Raw genomic sequence first — 16,019 nt, 5'->3', positions numbered from 1 at the left:
AAAATTACTTTAGCCTTTCTATCAGCAAAGGAACTTGAGAGTTGTCTAGAATTCCGTATCTTGGTCTCTCACTGTATATAGAAACAGTTATTTTCAAAGAACTAAGAACAAGAAAGACAACTATTCAACTGGGATTTCATGCTGAAGACTGCCCTCATCCATGATGGCCTAGCACGTGGAATTCGCGAAGCTGCCAAAGCCTTAGACAAGTGCCAAGCCCATCTTTGTGTGCTTGCATCCAGCTGTGATGAGCCTATGTATGTCAAGTTGGTGAAGCTCTTTGTGCTGAGCACCAAATCAACCTGATCAAGGTTGATGACAACAAGAAGCTAGGGGAATGGGTAGGCCTCTGTAAAATTGACAGAGAGGGAAAACCCTGTAAAGTGGTTGGTTGCAGCTGTGTGGTGGTTAAGGACTATGGCAAAGAGTCTCAGGCCAAGGATGTCATCGAGGAATACTTCAAATGCGAGAAATGATCAAATAAAAAAACTGGGCTCTTGTTTCTCATTTCTGGTTTTTTGGGGGAGGGCAGTAAAACAAGGTCCCTGTTAATGAAGGGCAAAAGATAAAAATCATGGAAGTACGCAAAAAAAATTTTTTTAAATAAAATTAAAATTAAATTAAATATCATGTTTTCAAAGAAAATTTCTTATTCATGATATGATGTTAGGTGAAAAACAGATCAGGCAAGAATGCCCATATACAATAAGACTCTAAGCTTTAAAAATGAAAAAAAAAAAAAAAGACTGAAGTGCATGTATGGGTAAGTGATAGACCTGTGTTGTTTTCCACTCCCTTTCTTTTGGTAGCAGCATCTCAATATTCTTCTATTGAAATACCCTTCTCTTATTCTCAACCATTGTAGTTCGGGTAGCATTAATTGTTCCCACTCTCAAGTTCTGGAATAAGCACAAAGTTCCTGGAATAGGTGCAGATGGAACAAGTGTCCAGATCTGGACAGTCAGCATATCCTCTGCCCCAAGCAGAGCTCAGGAAGGGGCACATGACCCAACTGGCTAGATAAGGCTCAATCCCAAAATTTTTACAGGAACTAGTCAGAAAGAGAATGTTTAGCTGAGGTTGCTACTTGATAGTGAGCTAACCCAGAGAAAAGCAGCACAACGAGATGAAAAGAGAAATAAGGAAAACTTTGAAAACATTTTGTCTCTAGATCTCTCAGGTGTGAACAGATGTAGCTGCTGGAATTTACAATTACTGTTGGGAAACAATTCTCTCTGGATTTCTCAGGTTCCTGCACAGTCAGAGCCTTCTAAACAAAAGGTACTACAAGTATATTTGCACAACAGACAGTCTTAGAAACTAGATAGTGTCTCCCTAAAGACAGAGATCTCCAGGGACCTTTAGAGAAATAAAGGCCTTTCCTTCCCTTCCCTGGAAAACATTAATTTATATTCTTGTTTTAAAAAAACTTATGTCTTATGTTAATTTATATTTTTTACTTACATTGACTTAAATTCTAGGGTAATAAACCTAAAGACACTTCCCCCTCACCCCTGAAGATCTGCTTGATGCGTAAGTCTCATCAGTGTTCCAGACTTAAGTTACATGAGGCAATAAAGTATTTTTTCTTATTTATTAATTCACTCAACAAATATTTGCTGAGAGGCTACTAAGCTTTGTGTCATACATTTTCCTACACACACACACACACACAAACACAGACAAAAATTCCTGCCCTCACAGAGATTATATTCTTGAGAAAGGAAACAAAATACAAAATAAGTAAGTAAAATACACAGTGCTAAGTGGTGCTAAGGGCTACAAAAAAAAGAAAGAAAAGGATAAGGGCTATAATGAAGAAAATGGCAAGAAAAGGTAGTAAGAAGCATGGGAGAGGCAGGAGAATTCAGATTTATGTTAGGCACTCAAAGACCTTACAGAGGAAGGACCTAGAGAAGATAAGGAAGCGAGTCATACGGATATCTGGAGAAGAGCACTCCCCAGGCTGGGGGAACAGTAAGTACAAAATACCTCTTTAAGGAAGACCAAGGAGGCCTGCATGGAGAGAGCGGAGACAACAGTAAAATTTGAGTTCACAGAAAGATCCTGCAGGAGAGAAGGAGAGCAGGACCACAAAACTAGCTCATTTAAAGGACTTGACCTTGTTCTCTGAGTTACATGGGAAACCACTGAAAGATTCTGAGAAAGAAGTGATGTGATCTCCTACTTTTCAAAAAAATGACATTAATATGCAGAGGCTAATATTCTGAGAGTACCAGTATTCAGGGAGACTTGCTATGAGTTATGTAGAGGAGCAAAAAGATGGTGTTGGACCAGGCTGACCCAATTAGAGAGAGATGGTGATAACTGGTCAGATTTCAGATATATTTTGAAGCCAACAGAATATACTGAAAGACTGTGTAGGGGAAGTGAAAGAAAAAGAGTAAGGATAACTTCAAGGTTTGGGGTCTGAGCATAAACAAAAAACGAAGTTGCCAATCACAGAGACAGGAAGGACTGATTTTTCTAATTGGATGTCTATCACTGGCATGCAAAAGACTAACAAATACAAAAATTTATTCTGGAAAATCAGCTATTACAAATGACATCCCTAAAGTGTGCAACTAATTGAATCAGTAACAGAAAATGAAGGGAATTTGGTATCCCTCTACTGTAGGATGAGAAGTCAGCAATCCTAAATAAGCAAAATATCTTGTAAAGTTTCACCTCTTGCAAATCAGACCACATGCCTATTAAGGATGAAACTGTTGGGTACTTAGTAAAAATGTTAGGATGTCGGTATATTGCCCACTATGTAGCAGTCTTCAGTAAGGTCCTTAAAAAAAGAAGCACACTTTGAACAAAGTCTTAATAAGAGGAAAATCTTTTCAGACTTTCACTACCAATCCAATATGGCTGATAATCTTGCAATTTACATCACTGAAAATCAGGTATCTCTACACTAAAATTTGAGTCTTTTTAACTACACAAAAGTTGGGGAAGGCCTGATGCTCCAGGCTCCTCCCCAAGCATCGTAGCAAAAAACATGCTTTACAGCCTGGGAGCAGGGATAAACTGGCTGTACAATTACCTCAAGAAGTTGCTCTGAAGGGCCTAGAGACAGGCCAAGATGAAGACTGAGAAGCCTAAGATTTGCTGGTTTTCAAACCTCAGTACTACTGACATTTTGAACTGGAAAATTCTTTGTTGTGGGAGGCTGTCCTGTGCATTGCAGGATGTTTAACAGAACCCTTGGGCACAACCTACTATATGCCAGTAACACCTGCCTACTCAACCCACAACACCCCCTTGCAACAATAATAAAGTCTCCAGACATTGTCAAACATTCTTGAGGTTTAAAAAAAAAAAAAGCCTCTGTTGGAGAACCACTCACTAGGTCAGGGTGGCAAAGTTGTTTAGAGACATACCAGGCAATGCCTTGATTCAAGGACTAGGATTTGGGCTTCGGCACTTGGGAGAAGTTGATCAAGTGCAAACAAATCAAAAACTTACCAAGTTTATAAGAAAGTTGTATTGCCTAAGAAACTCCCAACAAAGATTTGTTACTATTCAACCCTTAAGTTGTTTCCCTGGACTCCAACCCCTCATCAACAGCAAACGGGCTGTTGAAGCTGTGCAGTCCTCAGAAAGGGAATCCTTCTCATACCCACCTGGGCTGTGACCAGGAGGAAAAACAACAAAGATCTTTCCAGGTGGTAGAACAAGAGACAGCCATACTGGCTAATTAGAAATCTTACTCCACTGCTGAGGCAAAGAGTCCTCGCCTTCCCTATCCAATGAAATATGAATATATCATGAATTGGAGAATCTCAGTGGATTATTTCCCCTTTTTCTCTTCTCTAAGAATTTTTGTTGGCCTTATGTTATTTTCCTTCTATCACTGAACACTGGTTTTATTAAAATTAGTTATATTTATCATTTAACCCTAAGTTCCTTGACCCTGTCAAACAGAACTGAGAGAAATTACCCAGGGATCCTAGACTTAAAGTTAAATGCAGTAATTAAACCAGTCTTTGAGTTGTATTCCTCTGTTGGGGGTCAAGCGGTAAATGCACTGGAAGTTTTAAGTGAAAGATTATGTTAAGTCAGGTGAGGGCATTTTTTCAAGGGTATATATGTAAGGGAGGACACGGATGCACACTGGGAGGATTACAGTGAATACCTGTTGGTTATGCTCGTCCAGCATCCACTCCCCCATCCCATGATCACAATACCTGCTTTCTCTTTCAGCGAACTGCCCAGCCTGACTCTCAACCCACATAGTTTAGATCACATGGCTGACCACACCTCCTATCCCTCATTCCAGTAGTTAGCACCTGATTCAAGTCTGGCCTCTCATCGTACACTATCCTCCTGACCCTATGATCAAGGATGGAAAATGACCCAATTCATTCAAGGAGACGTAATCCCAGGACTTTTGCTAAAACTATGAGTAGGAGAAGCTCTTTTCACACTGGGCTTGCTAAATTGAAAGAACATAAACCTGGAGCCATTAGGGAGCTCCTCATGGAGAAAGCCTACCTGAAGGCACATCTGACACAAGGGAAAGCCACTGAGTTTGCTGAGCACATCGTTTGAGCCCTTGAATCCATCTGTACCTGAAGAGAGTACATTCCTGTTCATTCTGGTGCCCTGAGCTAGTGAGAGTAGGGTTTTGATCTAATGCAACAGAAAGGTGTTTTAAAAAATCTAGTATCAGTACCAGTTACCAGACAAAACTGGTATTAGTCTTCAGAACAAGGGAAAAAAAAAAACTGAAGCTGTAAGAATTAAGTTACTTGCCTAAATTCATACAACTAATTACTGGTAGCATAAATGCAATCCTAAGTGGTCTGTTTCTAATATTCATGCTCTTTCCACTATATCTTACTCTTTCTCTCAAGAAAATAGTCCAAAACTTCTCTAGCCTTTATAATTATCTGGAGCCATAAGGTAAGACCTTACACAAAGTGTGCATTCTACTAACATTTGTTCAATAACCAAAAAAGGGAGAATCTTATGGCTTTCTGCTCTGTCTCAGCAACAACTTGCTTCCTATGTAACGGAGGACATTTCTGCATTATTTTTTATAATGTAAGCTATCTTAAGGACATGTCCACCTCCTTATCATCTTCCTTCTCTTTCAAAAACCATGGGTTCACTGTATATACTAGCAAGTGTCTCTAGGCTAAGGCACTTTGATGTTAGAATCCCAGTTTCAGCCACAGGGTAAATAAGGCGCCAAAACACTAGTAGGACATCAGAACCTTAGAGAGAGGCCATCACCACAGACTATTATTCTGCTATAGTTGTGAAACTCTGAAAAGGACACCACATTATAAGCAAAAATACTGTTGTTCATGTTAGTATTTTAGAATATTTATAAGAACAACGTTAACTTCAAGAAAGTAGCAGCTATTTATAAACAGTCAAATCTCTTTCAAATACTGTTGAGTGTGAGAGAAAAGGGAAATGGGATAGAATTTATGAATATAAGATCTCTAACATTTTCAAGAAATCTAAAAACTATGAGAATTTTTCAACAGAGCTGGAATATTTCAATAACAATGCTTCACAAGTCAACTTTTGTTTCCCTAGAAGGTGTGGTAAATTGATTCACATCCAGACTTACTGGATTCAACATTCCATTTTTAAACTTACTGAAAAATGTCTGTATTCTGGCTAAGATCTACCACTTTCTTAGGCCTCTACTTTTTCTTTACTTCTAGCAGCTGGCTTTCTTTTTAAGGAAAGTTTTTTTACAAAGAAACAACATTTAATCATTTGGCAAAAGTCATTCTATAGGATAACTTCAAATAGAGAAAAAAGCCAAGACAAGATGTGGACACTGGGCAGTTAGTTAGCTGGGGTCATGCATATCTTAGGGTCTCACTTCCAATAAGAGGAATTCATTTCAGCAAAACTTCAAATATTTCAGCACGGACTTTTTCTGAGTCACTCCCAAATAGGTGAAACTGACATTAAATCCAGGACTGCTATTGGTTCACTATATTTAGATTGTTATTATTTCATTTATTTCAGGTTTAGCACATGAAAGACCTAAATTCAAATCCTAGGTGTACTTTATAGCTAGGTCTCCTTGGATAAAAAGATGTGATGTAAGACTGGTTCCAGATCACAAAAAGAAAATACAAGCTATCCAATCTACATGGTTGTCATGAAAATCAAAACAAATGTACAAAAATGTCTAGCACTTTGAGTAGGCACTAAAGAAATATTAACCCCCCTTACCCATAACAATATCTAAATCCACGTAATTTACACAAAAACTTGTACTGACAGAAACTGTTTCTTTTTGAGAGGTTAAAATGTTGAGGGGGGAAGAAAAAGGGGCTATGCAGAAATAAGGAATTATAATACAATATACTATACACATATATACACACGCATATATACAAACACATAAATATCAGTAAGAGAAAGAAATAAGCTTCCTACTTTGTAGAAAGTTCTACTATATACAAATCTAGATGAAGAACCTTATACTTTGTCAAACATAATAGTTCATAAGTAACTGGGATAGTGATCTGTCAAGTTGTCATTAAAAATCATCTGGGACAACTGCATTGGTTAGTTCCTTTTAATTACTCTACTATTGCCAATTTATTCAATACATAGAAAGTAAAGAGATCTGTCAAAGTGATGGTACTTAACCAGAATACATAAATTTGGAGTAAATTCAGAAGGGATATGAAAGTGACACTAACTGAATCTGCATCATTAGAAAGTCCACCATACACCACGGACTCTATACTGAAACAAGAAAATGATGCTTAAAAATGTTTCATTTGCTCCTATCAAAGCAAAATTTGTAAAACGTCTGTGAAAGTTGCAATGATGGTTAACCTGAATAAGAATGTATATAGAAAGCATGTGATTCTGAAGAAAATATAATTCAAGAGAAAGTCAGAGCACTGTATAAACATTTTCACGAAGCAAGAGGTAGTTGTGGCCGCTAGGGTGACTACTGACCCAATTAATACCAAAACTGAAAATTGATAGAACGGTCAAATGCATTTATCTTTGTAAACTGTGTAATTAACAAAAAAGTCCAAACAACTGACAAGAAAAGCTTGGGAAATCTTTCCAAGCTGAAGACATTCAGAGAGCAGAAAGAACACAAACTCCTGAAGCATTCAACTCCTGTCAAACATTACCAAGAAACAGCAGCAAGCGGCAAGCAGCACTACTGTGACCACGGACTTACTCTTCAACTTTATGACAGTGCAGCAGACCTTCTGATTAAGCCAGAAATACTCTTTTGTTCTACAAACCCCCAGGACAAAAGAGCCAAGAATAAGAAACTCTGCATGTATGCTAATGATGTAATGCAAAATCACCCAGACTTCGTCTTAAAAGCAAAAATTTGTTTAAGAACTTTGATGACTGCAGTCTTGTTTACAGAATCATTAGGGTCTGAGGGGACCACTTAAATTTTTCAATTAAATCTTACTGTATTTTATGGAGGGAGTTGCATCCTAGATCCACAAAGATTTCAAGAAATACCACATGCTAATGTCAAGGGTCTAATGAACATAGTTTTTAACTGTATGTTGTATATACTACTTCCATGTAGGGCAAACTATTTAAGTGAAATCTCATTCACAGAAATGTAATTTTAAAGAAATTTTTCTAACTGAGCCAATGTAAAGAGCACTTTTATACACTACACACCCAGAATACAAATATTCTACTATTAAGAGTTTCCCCTTTTCCTAAAACCATTTGTCCCACTAAGGAAATACTTTTTCTGCAAGTAAAATAATTTATACTGGAAAACTACTTTCAGTTTTTCTATTATAATATTTCTTTTTTATAATAAAAACCATGATGCTATTACTCAAATATTCTTAAATGTTCATCATTAATTACTCTAGCTTTAAAAATGTAACACTTGATTATCCATATTTCATATACAATTAGTAATCTTTTCTTTTGCAGGATTACAAGACTGTTAAGAAAAAGTGAAGAAGCAGTCATTTCAGGAAAATGGAGAAATAAATGGGGTCTCAATGATAGTACTATGAGGTGTGTCTCAAGTGTTAGTTACTAATAATAGTTATATACATTTTTAATGACTAATTTTCCTCAATAAATCAGAGTAGATTCAAGTTTATTCCTATAATAATGTCATTCTCATTGTATTCTGATATGCTTCCTAAAGTGGGAGAGAATACAAAGAAATTAGAGAGAGCGCACTAGAAAACTACACATTAGAATATGTCACACATGTAAATATCTTGTACCTGGGTGGGAAAAAATATTGAGAATCACTGACTTAGACGACAAAATCTTTTCACTGCTAGATGAGACAATGAGGACTATTTAGTTCAAATCCTCTTTACTCAGTTCAGCGCTTGCTTCTCACCCAATAACTACAGGCTGGTCTGTACATTTAAACTATTAAGTGTGTGTTCTTTAAGAATTAGAATCCCATACTTATAACACACATTTTGAAATTGGGTCTCTGTAAAATAGTGCACCCTAAAAAAAATTATTTACATCAGTAGGAGACAGAAAACATTCAGAGTTTTACATATTATTACATTTGAAAATAAAGTTTAAGTTTTAAACAGATTAAGTAAATGTAGTTTGAGGTGGCAGGGAGCACTAGTTAGAGATTTAAGAAAGATAACATTTAGTTTTTCTGTACCACTTTTAAGCAAATATTTGTGGTTTAAAGAAAAGGAATTTAGGGAAACCATCCAACAACAGATGATAATCTAAGGTGAAAAAAAAATTCAGGAGTTCAGATGAACTGCATATATTTTGAGGTAAAAATCATTTAAGGTAAATTTCCGATTATCCCTACCGAGATACAGTAACCCAAAAACTATAAAAGAAGAGCTAATCTGAGATATTTCTAATTATTTGGTTTGCACAAATGCAAATGTCATTCAACTGAAGTAAACTTAATGTACATTATTTTATTTTCCTAAATCCAAAACTTAGGGACTTTCAGGATGGCAGAATAAACACAGTAATACTAGGAGAGATAAAATGAAAGCTACCATGTAAGGAACTGAATATGGAAGTTGAACACTTCCTAACTTCAGACTTCCTAAATTCAGTTTTACCTAGATTGTCTCATTTCTTCTTCATAACAATCTTGTGAGGCAATTTTACCATCCGCATTTTACAGATAAGGAAACTCTGGTTTAAAGACATTAAGAAGAAAATCCTGACTTTTGACTGGAACCCAGATTATCTGGCTCCAAAATAAATGGATCTTCTTGTCACTACACCCTGAGACTTGGCAAGAAGCACATATATTAAAATTTTCAATCTCTTCATTAAAACCTTCTAAAGGAAGAGACAATTTTTTTTGTTTGTTGGGGGGGGGAATAATTAGGTTTATTTATTTGTTTGGTTTTTGATGGAGGTAGTGGGGATTGAACCCAAGACCTTGTGTATGCTAAGCAGGCACTCTACCACTGAGCCACAGCTTTCCCCCAGGAAGAGACAATATTAAGCTTATAGTGAGTGGTGAGGATGTATAGACTAAAAATTAGGCAGTCTGATAAATCTGAATATTTAAGAAATAAGCCTAAGTCAAGAATGAAATTAAATTTTAAAAAGCTGAATATGAAGCAATCCCCAAAATAGAGAAATCTGAAAATTTCTGTAGAAAGGCACTAAGTAAACTTCATGTCACCTCGACATTTTGAATTCCAAAGTAAAACCTTGAGAGGGTCCATATTTTGTCAGTCTTACAGCAGTTTCAGATGGTTAATTAGACCTATATTTATATTTTTTAAAAAAGTGGGTAATTGCTTTGGTTTGACTCTTTTGTTCTGACTCTAGTCTGTCCTCTATTTATTCTTTTCCATTTTTCCTCCAGATCTTGGAGCCCTCGTCTAATTTAGGGTAACTGAGTCTCAAGTTCAGTAACTCCTTCAAGTTTAGATGCAAGTGCTGACACACTGCAGCAAAGACCATAAAATTGCAATGATTGGTAGAGCGTTACAGAAGAAACAAAAGTTTAGTTATTTTCCTAAATAGTAACTATCATGGAATTATTGATGGCTTTTTTCTGTATAGTTTTTTGAACTAATTTTAAAGCATTTCATTTTTATAGTAAAAATAGGACAGGGAGAAAAAAGGAAAGAGGGAATGAAGCAGCGGGAGGGGGAAACTTGGAACTTTGATTAAAAAAATATCTGAACATCTTAGTCTTTCCAAAGTTCCAAAACTATGACCTGTTTGTTCCCTTTTATCTCTCAATTGTATGATAAATTAACCATATATAAGCATGCCAAAGTCAAATGAGATATGGAAAAACAATAACGAGGCAATCCAAAGGTCTATAAATTCTGAGACATAGCTCAATTATAGTATTTAAGAAATTAGTTATTAAATGAGGTTAAGTATGAAAAACAGATTTAGGGTATACTAAAACTGAAAAGCAGGATTCACATACTTAAAGAAGAGTGCAGGAACTTCCTAAGTATGGAAAAATTATAAATATAATATAGACATTTGTGAATTTAAATCCATTTCTTATTCTTTTATTATAAACTGAAGTTCTGTATTAAAATATTCCTTTAGCAACACAATGAAACAATGAAACAATACCCAAGATAGTTTTAAGTTTTGTCAAAATTAACTTAAAATCTCTCTAGGTTACTTCAATTTCCATGAAATAGTTCTACTAAAAAAAGTTCACATTTGTAAGCTTTCTTTTTCCATTACAAAATACATTCTTATGCCAAAACAACATACATAAGATTGGTCCAATTTATTATGTTACCAAAACAATGCATAATTGATAGTCCCTAGGACCTGTCTTCAAAAGAAGATGCTCATTTAAAAATCAAGTACAAAACTATAATCTATTTACACAAGAGTCCAATTTTAAAACAAAACTTTTATTTGTATAACAAGTTCAATAGATTTCCTTTTTTTTTTTTTTTTCTGCAGACCAAAAGATGCAGTTTACTCATCTGGGCCTTAACTTACAAAGATGACTTCTACTCACAGAACTGCTTTATAATAGTCTCACGAAATTCAATTACTATAGTTTTTATAACTGCTGTTCCCATCTATAAATGGAAATAGGCACTTTACAAAATTTTGGTATGATAAGTATTTATGCTGATTTTCAAAATCGATCACTTCAGTCCCTCTGTTCCTTAGTACATACCATATGACAGCTGTCTTGAAAATGTTATTGCTGTGTAGGTGGTGAATATTCACTGCACAATTCAACTTTTCTGCATTGTTTGAAATTTATCATAGTGAAATGCTGGAGGAAAAAAAACGGCAAATTTGAAAGGTTCGCAGAACAGAGTTATAGCCACGTAAGAGTTGAAGATGAAAAGAATCTGTCTACCAAAAGCCTGAATTATTTCAACTACTGATATCAACCTTTGAAATAAGTGTAGAAGCTGCATTAACAATTTCCATGGCATACATTTAATACTGCCAACCATCAGTGCTGAAGTGAAACACATCTTCACTAAAAGTCTTTAGTGGAATAAACTAGAGAAAAAGTTTCCAAGTATACCTATGTACTCAGTATATTCCCAGTACCTTTGAAAATAGGTCCCTTGGCTCAAGAGAACTAGTAGATAAGGCTTTCCGGATCACAAAACATACAATGAGCCTTCCTTTGCATTGACTGACAAATGGGTGGCTCTTCACAAATGTATCTTCCTAAAGCCCATACGGGTAGATACACCAGGATTCCAACACTGCACAGTGAAATAATATTTTGCAACACTTTTAAAAAATCCTGTTCCCACGCCATAGGCTGAAAAGCCCTTCCTAGCCTTTAATCACTAACATAGTTTTGGTCTACTCTTAATGATTTTTCTGTTGCACTTTTATATTGGAGACTTCAACTGAGAAATTTATTATCTTAAAATATTAGGAGAAATAGAAAAAAAATGGCACTACACCTTTAGAGAACTTTATGCCAAAATGACACTGAGACCACTATGAATATAAGCAGCTTCTTATGAAATAAAAAGATTAAGGCTTTTTAACCATAAAACAAAAGGAAACGAAAGTCTACGAGTCGTAATAAACTACTAGATTTTGGACGGTACAACACTATATGTCAAAATCACAAATGCACAAAAAGTAAAAAGCGACTTCACAGTAAATCTGTGCACGACTACCGCCCTACCACCACCAACTCAATTAGCGTTTTCTAGAAAGCTAATGCTGAAGGAGATTCCAAACACCTCCTCAACCCTAAATGGCAAAGACAGAACAGAGCAGAAATTGCCCCAGCTGCGCTAGCTTCACACTTAATCTATCTCTTAAGGGTCACCCGTGGCCAAGACAGGAGCAGGGATGTAAGAGGGGTTGGGGGTGGTGGGGTTGACAAGGGAGAAGAGCTGGGGGCAGACTGCGCCGGTGGAGAGACCGCAGGGCCCCATCAGTAGGAAGGAGTTGGGGGAACACCTAGGGGTTGGAGTTGGGGGTGGCCGCCCCAGCCCGAGGGCCGCGCCAAGAGGAGTCCCGGGAGAAAAGGGGGTCCAGCCGTGATGGGCGGTGCCCAGTCCTCGCAGCACCGCCCCACACCCCGCAGGCCCCCGACCCGGCTACGGGGCGGGGCCAGCGCGCCCGCCTCCGCTCCCTCGCTCCGGCACCCGCCCCCTCAACCTACCGTCCCCGGTAGGTGGGAGAGGCGGGCCTCGCCGGGCCGGGTGGGCAGCCCGGCCCAAGCCCCAAACAGGAATGCGCCGCCACGGGCGCAGGACGGACGGAGACCCCGCAGCCAGGGGAGGGAGGAGGTGGCTGAGGGCGGAGAAAGAGCCCTCGGCGCAGCCGCCACAGGCAGGGCTGAGCCCCAGGCGCCCCACTGCGGGCAGGGAGTGTTGCCCCCGTCCTCCGCTGGCCTTCCCTCCGCTTCCCGTCTCCCCCAGTGTTGCCCCGGGCAACAGCGCCTGCCGCCGGCGGCCCGAAACTCACCTACCTAGAACCTGACAAGCAGGAGCCCCTCAGACCCGGGAGCCAGTCGCCACCCCGCGTCACGGGGGCCGCCACAACCAATGGGCGCCGCTGTCACGAAGCTCCGCGGCCAATCCGGCTGCACTCCGGTCTCCGGGCACCCTCGAGGTCTCAGCCAATGGGCACCAGCCGAAGGCGGGCGCTGCCTCACGACCCCCAACTCCCTCTTCCACTACCTCCCAGGAGGCGGGGCGCGGCCGATTGGCCCGGGACCCGGAGGGGTGGGACTCGGGCTCCGGGCCGGGTGGGTATGCAGGGACCCGGGGCTGCGGGCGTGGCGAGGGGAGGAGTGGAGCTGTGGCCGCCGCCCTGTGGGCCGGCTCCCTGGTTCGGGTGGGGTCACCAGGTCCTCCTGCTGGCGCCGCTCTCCTCGTCCCTGTAACTCGCTCTTCTCCCGCCGGCGTCCACGGCTGCCGGGGTGGGAGTGAGGGCAGGATGCGGCAGGAGGCGGACGGCGGCGTCACAGGAAACTTTGGGAGGCTCGCCTGGCCGCGGCCGGGAAGTGGCCGGGCCGGGGGTGATAAGCTGGGGCCGCCTGGAAGGGACTACCCAGCGGGTCGGCAGCCGGAAAGGAATTCGGAGGGTGGGGGCGGAGGCGTGATTAAAATGTTAAGTGTGCCCGCGGGGTGCTGGGCGTTCCCGGGAGCTGAAATCTCCGGGAACGGAAGCTGCTTTGGAGCGCGGACCCTAAATACGAACTTTTCACCCTCAAAATCAGTCACTTTTCGTGTATTTCTTACCTGCGTCTTTTGTAACGTTGATTCCTTTAGAATAGTTTTCAGCTTCTCCACTGGACCCTGATTGCCTTACAGGCGGGAACTGCCTCTTATTATTGCCTGAGACCCCTTTTTTAAAAAAGGCTAGACAACCAATGCTGAAGTTGTGATGGGTGCTGTGAAAAAGCCTAGGGCAGGTTCTGTGAGTAATGCCCCGTAGTAAGTCCTTACCTCTTGCTGAGTCTAGAATGTGAAGAACCGAAGTTGGTTTGCTCCTCCAGTGAGTGCTGTTTCTGAAGCGTCATTCACCAAAAGAATTTGGTGGAAAATGAGTAATATGAGCAAAACAAAGATAACTAGCTGATCTGTAACAATATGATAGGTGTTATTAGTCACTATTTCGGGGTGTGTTTTCTGTACCCGACTTTTTAAGGCATTCTATCGTTCAATGCCTTGGTTGAACCACATTCTTAGGCTGGAACAAGTAAATTCTAAGGTCAACCCTATCTCCACCTTCCCCATTCAAAACTTTTTTATTACCTGGAGTCAACGAAATATGAATATTTTTTATAAACAAATTTATTTTCTAAACAGTTACTTATTTTACTATAGTGAACAGCCCTACGCATAGAAAAACAGATTTTAAGTGAGACTTTTCTTGTCTCCTTCTTTAAAGAAACAGTCTGTAAAGACAAAAAAAAATTGTTTTCATTGTGTTATGAGGGTTTTGATTGTTTATTTGGATTTCTTTTAAGCCTAAGAGACCTTGTATTTTACAGATGAGAAAGGTTAAGTAACACTGCAAAGGTTACACATAACCAATTAGAAGCAAAATGTAAAGAAAAAAATTTTAAATCAGAAGTTGAATTCTCCCAGTTGAAGATGGAGGAAGCGATTTTCCTTTCTTAGAGCATTTGCCTTAGAAAACTTGTAATTGTTGAGTACTTTCTCATCGCTTTGAAATGTGTATAAGTTATTTGGAGACTTAGATAGGTCTCCGTCAGCTAGTATTTTGTTAGCTTTACATCCCAAAAATATCTTTTTCAAGGACCTCAGCTCTATCTCTTTGAAATGCAAACATCAAGAGACATAGCAGCCATGAATGGATAAAGAAGATGTTGTGGTATACATGTGTATACAGGATGGAATATTATTCAACTGTAAAAAAGAATGAAATCTTGCCATTCCAACAACATGGATGGAACTTGAGGGCATTATGCCAAGTAAAATAAGTCAGACAGAGAAAGACAAATACCATATGATTTCCCTTTTATGTGGAATTAAAAAAAAAAAAAGCTCAAAGATACAAAGGACAGATAGGACAGATGGGAAGTTGCCAGACAGGGGGTGGGGAGTGGGTAAAATGGTGAAGGTGGTAAAAGGGTACAACTTCCATACTTCCATTTAAATAAGTCATGGGAATATAATGTACAGCATGATGACTGTAGTTAATAATACTGTATTATATATTTGAAAGGTCCTAAGAAAGTAGATCTTAAGTTCTCATCACAAGAAAAAAAATTTGTAACTATATATTATGACAGATGTTAACGACCTATTGTGGTGATCACTTAGAAATACATACAAATATGGAATGACGTTGTACACTTGACACTAATGTAATATTGTATGTCAACTGTACCTCAAACAAAAGAAAGAGAGAGATAGAACCCCTCTCTCCCAGTTTCTATGGGAGAGTAGATGCCTAACTTCAGTGGGCAAATTGCTCTAAGTTGTAAAACTACCTTCTGTCATGAAGATGAGAAGTTTGTATTTTCTGTGCATAAAGTTAATTAGCTAAAGCTGATGGTCACTCCAACTATCAAGTAAACTTAACATGAGTTATGTGTACAGTGTTATCAAGGCCTATTCCTTAATGACTAGTAATCGTTTATCTTGAAAACTTATGTAATGGCTTGTATCTGCTTGGCTGAATAAAAAGGTGAGACTGCTTTCTGTCTGCAATCTCTTTGTTGATTGCCTGTAATTTACATCACATTCTGGTCTAATGTTTATCATAAGAAAAATGTTATGGAGAGAATTTCTGGGTTAGGAGATTTTGTTTTCACTTGTATTTCCCCAAAAATACCCATGCCCAAAATATTGAGACTATGAAGTTAAGGAAAGAAATTAGTGTCTAGTTTTTAACTTGTTCTTGAAAATTACCACACATTAAGTGAGAACTTATCACTGAACTACAAATACATTTTAATAGAGTCAGAAATTATAATAAAGTTAATGTTTGCTATATATTTCGTAGTGACTTTTAACTATACTAAACAAACTAAACCTATATGAATAAACCTTTTAAAATAGAAAGGAAATTAATTTTCTGTGACTATTAAATGTTGTGGTATAAGT

General features: G+C 38.7%; 1 protein-coding gene across 3 annotated transcripts in view; it reads right to left on the bottom strand.

Annotated features, from left to right (window-relative positions):
• Window positions 1–13,367, bottom strand: part of FER (FER tyrosine kinase) — a 362,557-nt gene extending 349,190 nt beyond the window's left edge. Inside the window, exon 1 of one of the 3 annotated variants that reach the window (XM_031448777.2) lies at window positions 12,908–13,367. The gene's annotated coding sequence lies outside the window, so the exon portion shown is untranslated. Of the gene's footprint in view, window positions 1–11,125; window positions 11,835–12,907 lie in introns of those variants that run through there. The other 2 variants (XM_031448782.2, XM_064482956.1) reach the window with 2 other exon arrangements.
• Between the last annotated feature and the right edge of the window lie 2,652 nt (window positions 13,368–16,019).

The sequence above is a fragment of the Camelus dromedarius genome, chromosome 3 (genome assembly GCF_036321535.1).
Source record: "Camelus dromedarius isolate mCamDro1 chromosome 3, mCamDro1.pat, whole genome shotgun sequence".
NCBI lineage: Eukaryota > Metazoa > Chordata > Mammalia > Artiodactyla > Camelidae > Camelus > Camelus dromedarius.
The sequence above is the reverse complement of the archived record's forward strand: the minus strand, read 5'-3'. Positions and strand labels throughout refer to the sequence as shown.